Below are 8,318 nucleotides of genomic sequence, written 5' to 3'. Positions count from 1 at the left end.
TCTCATATTGTGCATGTTAGATAACTGCGGCGTTATTTTGAACCTTCTGAACTGAGACTTTCTTCAGGGGAGGGGGAAGTGTGACGCATTAACAAGGTGATTCTAGGAGAAGCCGACGAAGAGGAAGTGCGCCTGCATTAGAATAAATGCAAGGCATCTGGACCCCGACGTGTCTCCATGTTGTAGCGTCACACACGCACACACACATTATTATATATATATATATATATATAAATATATATACATATATATATACATATATACATATATATATATATATATATATATATATATATATATATATATATATATATATATATATATATATATATATATATATACCGGGCCTTCATCAGCACAGACCTGATGAAGGCCGGGCTCCCGGCTGAAACGTACGAAAAATAAAAAGTTTTCGTTTTGCCTATCCTCTACTTCTTGCTATATATATATATATATATATATATATATATATATATATATAGGAAAGGCACGACAGGTCCGGGTATTTTCTATATTGAAATAACTTGAAGATAGCACATAAGAAAAGGATCGTATTTACTAACGTTTCGGCCGTGGCACGGCCGAAACGTTAGTAAATACGATCCTTTTCTTATGTGCTATCTTCGAGTTATTTCAATATATATATATATATATATATATATATATATATATTGTCACGTGATTACAGAACGACCACAACGTCTGTTCACAGGAGTAGCGCTGGACGTCGAGCCGGACCGAACGTTAGAGCACGAGCACCCTGACAGTCCTCTTCTTTTTTCACATCATGGCACAAACTCTCATTGGCATGGCTAAACCTCGTCCCATGCCTGTGGTATTACCCCCCTTTCGAAAAGAAAGTACCACCCCGATGACCATTGTGGATTAAAAAATAGAGTAATCGCGTACACGCACACAGACGCATGATGAAGCAGTGTCAGGTGGCTCGGGGGTAGTGTGGCTTCATCCGTGACACATGAACAATGTCGGCCTGCTGGGAACATTGAGCTGTGTCTTCAACCAGTATTTCGTAGTTTACATCGGTGAGGCGCCGTGGTACTCTATAAGGACCGAAGTAGCGATGAAGTAACTTTTCCGAGCAGCCCCTTTGGCGAACGGGGATCCACAGTCACACCAGATCACCGGGTTGGTAAGTGACATGGCGATGACAGGAGTTGTACCTCTGCGAGTCGATGCATTTTTTTCGAATCCACTCGAGTGCAAGCTGGTGGGCCGCGTCGGCAAGCCGGATAAAGTTGTTCGCATCAGTAGGAATAGCGGTAATGTCAGGCAAGAGCATGGAATCCAGCATCGTAATTGCTTCTCGACCGTGAAGCAACCAGAAGGGAGTGACACCCGTAGTCTCTTGAACCGCAGTGTTGTACACGAACGTTACGTATGGTAAAATTTCGTCCCAGTTTTTGTGATCGTGATCGACGTACATAGATAGCATGTCAGCGATCGTCTTGTTTAATCTCTCCGTGAGACTATTGGTTAGTGGATGGTATGCGGTTGTTTTGCGATGAGCTGTTCCACTAAGTCTCGTGACGTCTTGGATCAATTGGGCTGTAAAGGCTGTTCCATGGTCAGTGATAAGAACTGTTGGCACTCCATGGCGGAGGACGATGTTGTTGATGAAAAAAATATGCAGTCTCATTGACGGTGCCTCGTTGTAGGACTTTCGTTTCACAGTACGTCGTTAAATAGTCAGTAGCGACTACGATTCAGCGGTTGCCATCATGTCACTTCGGGAAGTGCCCAAGCAAGTCCATGCCGATTCGTTCAAACGGTTGTGATGGGGGTGCAACAGGCTGCAATAAACCAGCAGGGCGCACAGATGGGACTTTACGGCGATGGCAATGATTGCACGTTTTAACGTATTGCTTGACATCCTGGGTGAGCTTTGGCCAGTAGTAGCGAGTCCGAATCCGTGCAAGGGTACGTGCGAATCCTAGGTGGCCGGAGGAAGGCTCGTCGTGGCAGGCAGGTAAATTGTCAGCACCTAGCCCTGGTAGAACGACGAGGAGGTATTCAGTCGCATAAGGTTCGAAGTTCTTTTTGTAGACGATGTCGTTGCGGAGACAAAATGACCCTGAACGTGCGAATGCCGATGGTGGACTCGAGCTGTGACCTTGAAGGTATTTGATAAGCTGTCGGATCTCTGAATCATTCCACTGTTGTTGGGCCAAGTCAGATTCACTGACTGCACAAAGAAAATGGCCCTCGGTATCATCGTCACTTGATGTCGTCGTGAGGGGAGCGCGCAAAAGGCAATCAGCTTCAGTGTGCCTGCGACCCGACTTGTAGACGACTGTAACCTCAAATTCTTGAAGGCACAGGCTCCACCTCACGAGGCGCCCCGAAGGGTCCTTCAGGTTGGCCAGCCAACAGAGAGCATGATGGTCCCTAACTACTCTGAATGGACGGCAATACAGATACGGTCGGAACTTTGTTATCGCCCAAATAACAGCAAGAGATTCTTTCTCCGTGGTCGACTAGTTTGTTTCCGCAGATGACAGAATACGACTAGCATAAGCGATGAGACGTTCAGTGCCGTCTTGCCACTGGACGAGCACTGCACCAAGACCGATTTTGCTTGAATCAGTGTGAAGTTCGGTGGCGGCATCTTCATCAAAGTGCCCTAGTAAGGGTTCACTCTGAAGGCATTATTGAAGCTTCGAAAAAGCGGCTCTCTGCAATGGACCCCACACAAAAGGAGCATCCTCCATCGTTAAACAGGTAAGGGGTTCAGCGATGTTGGCAAAGCTCTGGACAAAGCACCTGTAGTAGGCACAGAGACCCAAAAACCGGTGCAAATCCCGTTTGTTTGAAGGTGGAGGAAATGCAGCAACGGCCATGGTCTTTTCTGAAACTGGTCGAATGCCATCGTGACTGCTAAGGTGGCCGAGGAACTTCAGTTCTTCGTAGCCGAAATGACGCTTCTCCGGTTTTAGCGATAGGCTTGCGGATCGAATAGCGACGAAGACGGACTAAAGTCGTTGTAAATGTTGCTCAAATATTTTGGAAAAAGCAACAGCGTCATCTAAATACATGAGGCAGGATTCCCACTTCAGACCGGACAGGACGGTGCCCATCGTCCTTTGCAACGTTGCCGGTGCAGAGCACAATTCAAATGATAACACTTTGAATTCGTAGAGGCCATCGGGAGTTATGAATGCTGTTTTTTTCCTGTCGCGTTCATCGACCTCCATCTGCCAGTAGCCGCTGCGTAAATCCATTGATGAAAAATATTTGGCCTGTCGATGTCGACCCAGTAAATCACCTATGCGTGGGAGAGGGTAGACGTCTTTTTCGTCACCTTGTTGAGTTTCCGGTAATCGACGCAAAATTGAAGAGTGCCGTCTTTCTTTTTAACAAGTACGACGGCTGACGCCCATGGACTGTTCGAGGGTTGGACGACGTCGTATTCAAACATCTGTTTCACTTGAAAACGTATTGCCTCTTGTTCTTATGGCGATACGCGGTAGGCGTGCTGTCTTATAGACCGTTCGGTAGGGTGCGTTATATTGTGGTGCTTCACGATTGAGGTCTGCTTTATTTTAGAGGTGGACGCAAAGCAGTGACAATACGTACGTAAAATCATGCGTATCTGCTGCTGCTGCGCAGAGGATAGCTGGCACTTCACGTCAACTGTACTGGCTAATGAGTGTTACCTTCGGCGGCAGTGACAATTGGAGCGATAGTGGACCATTCTTCGTCGTCGATGGCTTCAAAGATCGCTATCGCTGTTCGCTTTACCAAGTGTTGGTACTGTCCGCCGAAATTCGTGATCAGAAGCTGAGTCCTCCGATGTTTCAGTTGGACGATAGCGCGCGCGACACAAATCTGCTGAGCCAACAGCACCGAGAGGTTAGTTTTCACGATGCCGCTAGTCTTGTTGTCACAGTCGCTCTCCACAGTTACCAACATACTGGCTCGCGGCGGAGGTGCGATGGTGGCGTCAGCAATTCGAAGTATTGCGGTCTGCACAATTGCATCCTTTTGTAGGGCTGTATGGTCGTTAGACAACGTTATGAGCTGGTCGCGAAGGTTAATAATGGCTCTATGCTTGTGGAGAAAATCCATTCTGAGAATCAGGTTTTTGGAGTATTCGCGGAATACAACGAAGGAAACAATGTACGTCGACTCACGAATTCAGAGGTGGGCAGTGCACATTTCCAGTGGTGTCATTAGGGGACCTCTCGCAGTCCGGAGGTTGGTTCTATGTCCCCAAGTTGTCGTTACCTTTCTTAACTCTGCAGCGAGGACAGCGCTTATAACGGAATAATTAGCACCCGTATCTACCAGAGCGGTCGGCGGGTGGTTGTCGACAAGGACAGAGATGCGAGCAGATACACGTTTGTCGTCGATGGCACACGTCGGTGAAAGGATGTCGTCGGATGTCGGCATGCAGATCGGGGGAGGGTCTTGTAACGGCCGATCAACAGCGGCCTCAGCCCCAGAGGTCGCTGTTCTTAGTTTCCCCGGCGCTGGCTTGTGGATCCAGGCGATCTTCCTGCAAAGACGTCCGCAAAGGTCGAGTGTTGGCCGGGTGACGTGGAACGCCGTGGAGACGGTGAGCGGGATTGGCAACGCTGAAGGGTTGAGGATCATTGGCTTGCCAAGTATTCAGCAGTAGCACGGGGCCGCTCACCATTTCTGGGTCGATGAGCATCCGGACGAAATCCAGGAAGACCCATGTGCCTGTATGCGCACTCACGGTAGATGTGACCTGGTTCACCACAGTGATAACATAGAGGCCGGTTGTCGGGAGCATGTCATACACTGTATTTTCGTGTAAGGGTGGGTTGTCGTACTGCGGTAGTCCTGAGTAGCATGACGGTGCCGTCTGCAGGGTGAACAGACGGAACGGATAGCCAAAAGCTGGTGCAGGAGTACGTACTGCTTCGGCGTACGTTAATAGCGGAGCTTCAGCCGGACGCGGAGCCACCATGGGTTGGACTTCGGCTGCACTCAGAGTCGTCATGAGGTGCACCAGCTGCCGGACCTCTTCGCGAACGACATCCTTAGAGAAGACATCCATGGCGTCTTCTCCGCCCCATTGCAACATGGGGCGGAAAAGACGCCATGTTCAGCTTTTGCAGCTCCTCGCGCACAATACTGCGCACGTGCTCGGTCAGGTCTCTTACAGTCGGGACGTCAGGTGTTGGCAGGGCCGATGACATTGACGAAAGACTGCCAAGACGCTCATACTGGTACGCTGCCTTAGCATTTTCTCCGTTGTCGTGGCTTCGCGGAGGAAATCCTTTGCAGTGCTGGGAGGGTTCCCCACTAGTCCCGCGAACAGCTGCTCTTTCACTCCCCGCATTAGGAGGCGCACCTTCTTCTCTTCCGTCATTGAGGAGTCAGCTCGCCTGAACAGCCGCGACATGTCTTCAATGAACATGGCAACACTCTTGTTCGGACGCTTGTTTCGGGAATTGAGGAGCCGTTCCGCTTGCTCCTTTCGCTCAGAGCTTCGGAAGGTATTCCGCAACTGGTTGCAAAACTCTGGCAAGGTTGTTATAGTGGCTTCATGGTTTTCGAACCAAGTGCGTGCAGAGTCCTCGAGATAAAAGCAGACATACCGAAGCTTTGGCTGCTCGTTCCACTCGTTGACGCTGCCGCAACGGTTTTAGTCGTCAAGCCAGTCGTCGACGTCCTCGTAAGGGTCACCGTGGAACGGCTTCGGGATTCGCGGGGCGTTGAAGAACCATGGATGAGGCAGCATTGATGTTTCTTGGGTTTGCGTTCCCGCACTAGCCATAGTACTGCCGAATTGTGGAAATGGTCCGAATTCAGGAGGTAGGCCTAGTTGTCGCCTGCTACGCCGTAGGTCAGCTGGTTCTGCCAAGTCGCGGCTAGTGTCGGGACCTTGCTGCTGATTGCAGTGCATACAACACTACCCAGCACCTCCACCAGAAAATGTCACGTGATTACAGAACGACCACAACGTCTGTTCACAGGAGCAGCGCTGGACGTCGAGCCGAACCGAACGTTAGAGCACGAGCACACCAACAGTCCTCTTCTTTTTTCACACCATGCCACATACTCGCATTGGCATGGCTAAACTTCGTTCCATGCCTGTGACATTATATATATATATATATAAATGTATATATATATATATATATATATATATATATATATATATATATATATATATATATATGACAATGCAAGAACTAAAGAACACCCCCCCTCCAAAAAAGACACTCCGGCTCACGGAATCGAACTTGGGTCCTCTTAATCATGAGTACGACGCAATAACTAGAGTCACCGAAAGCTATTCAAATTTACCACTTCCCCTTTTTGACAGGCATTTCGTGGGGAAATTATCTTGTTTTCAGCATTACCAGAAAGATGGTGCAATGAGCCCGCGTCACCACATCGCGCTGTGGCAGGCGCTCTAATCGCTCAAGCATACTTGAACGCGTAATCTCCCACGCGCTTAAATCTCCACGCTCTTACAAAAGGAGAGCGACGGTCCCTCGCACGCCTTTATCTCCCGGTGGCGAGACAAAGAGGATCTTACATCTAAACTGGCCTCGGGCTTTACCTGGAACGATTGTGTTGTAGTTACCCGGCGCACAAAGGTCACTTCAATTATTGCAGTCTCCGTTTGCGAAAAGTGCTCGCTTTTCAGATACAGCGTGGTAACATCTAAGACGCTCATTCACGTGCATCTGTACCTTTGAGCATGTTTTCTGCGTCGTTTCTGCGTGAGAAACGCGGAGCATGTTTCAATCTGCTTTTCGTTCTGCGCTTGACCTTCAACCTTCTTTTTTAGTTGGTAAGTAATTGTTTTTACCCCCACAACCGCTTTCGAACTCATCACTAACACGTTGAATGCTTCTCATTCGCGGCAAAACTGTTACTTTTTTGTTTTTGTGTAAAGCCCATTGCACTTGACAACACACGGTTTATACTGTCGATTGCCCGGCTTTCATGGTTTTCCGTAAAAAAAAGCTTCCCTAGTGCATTGATCCTGTTAATATTATAGCGCCGGTATAAGATACAAGGATGCTTTCGCAGAGAAACTTTTTGGTCTGAACAATGCGCTTTAGCACGAACGAACAAATAGAGAGGGTACACGCGGCTTTGAAAGCGCCCGGGTGAATGTGCCCAGTGAACATCGTGGAGTGGTAGTCCGCTGTTTTTTCTTGGATTTTTTCGGGGTGTTGCTCGTTTGTTTCTCAACAACCGTCGTTAGGCTTCTCTAGTGTGATCGCTTTAAGCCTTCCGAAACGAGAGCGATGCCTTCCGTCAGGCTGTTTTCTTGGAGAACTGTGACTACTGTGAGGCTCTGGATAGGGCAGAGCATTCAACACCTATTTTCATAGCAACAGTCTTTTTAGAATTCAATCAGTATTTTTAAGTCATGTGTTTGTGATCCTTTAGGTTTTACCATATGTATCCTAGCGACAGCTTATTGTTGATAGCCTCAACACTGATGTCTCATGCCTAGTCATCAGAATGAACGGTAAAGACGATTACAAGCGCCAGATTAGAGTTTTATGAACGCGTTGTTCGATGAAGTCAGCTATTAGTTATAGGAATGAACTCGCGTTGTTCGATGAAGTCAACTATTAGTTATAGGAATGAACTGCTGGTGATGGGTAACTACATCCTCCACTGCGATGATATTGCGTCCAACAGAAGCATCACCCAGCATCTGAAATCATTTAGTGTGTTCATAAATCATCCTTCGTTACCTGCTGAAGACGTTTAGGAATGAAAAGATTTCAATGAATTCCGCGTGATTAAATTGCGCGCTCAGGATCACGGAAGATTCTACACACTCTGGTATCATCAACAGCCTTAGGCATGCATCGTAATGTTTTTTTATGCTGAGGCACGTTTCTCAAGTCAAGGTGCTGTGTTGTGAGGGCCAGTAATACTGATCATTTCAAGGAAATAATGGCCTTACATGAATCACCTTTTAAAGAATATCTTCGCCCTTGTCGATAGGCTTGTGTATTTCAGCTGGAAGTTGTGAACGCACCCCTCGCAGCTTGCAGCACTTGTAGTGAGTAATTACGGATGAATGTGTTCGTATACTGAGTTATGACTGGATGGATATGTTGTCTATGTGCAAAAAGAATAGTGTCTTCATAAGGCCATAGAACGCACTCAAACAAAATACCAATAGCGCGAAGCAGCCCATTATTGGAGAGAAAGAGAGAATAAAAATCAAAATAAAAAATACCAGCAATTCCTCCCTCCCCCTCCGCCCCCCTCCTGAGCCCTGCGCCTAAAAAATCTAGCAATAGCTTAGCTAGGCTTTGCCACAGTATACGTAGTGTCTACTCAGGCGG

This window comes from Rhipicephalus microplus, chromosome 10 (genome assembly GCF_043290135.1).
Source record: "Rhipicephalus microplus isolate Deutch F79 chromosome 10, USDA_Rmic, whole genome shotgun sequence".
Lineage (NCBI taxonomy): Eukaryota > Metazoa > Arthropoda > Arachnida > Ixodida > Ixodidae > Rhipicephalus > Rhipicephalus microplus.
This window is presented reverse-complemented; position numbering follows the sequence as displayed.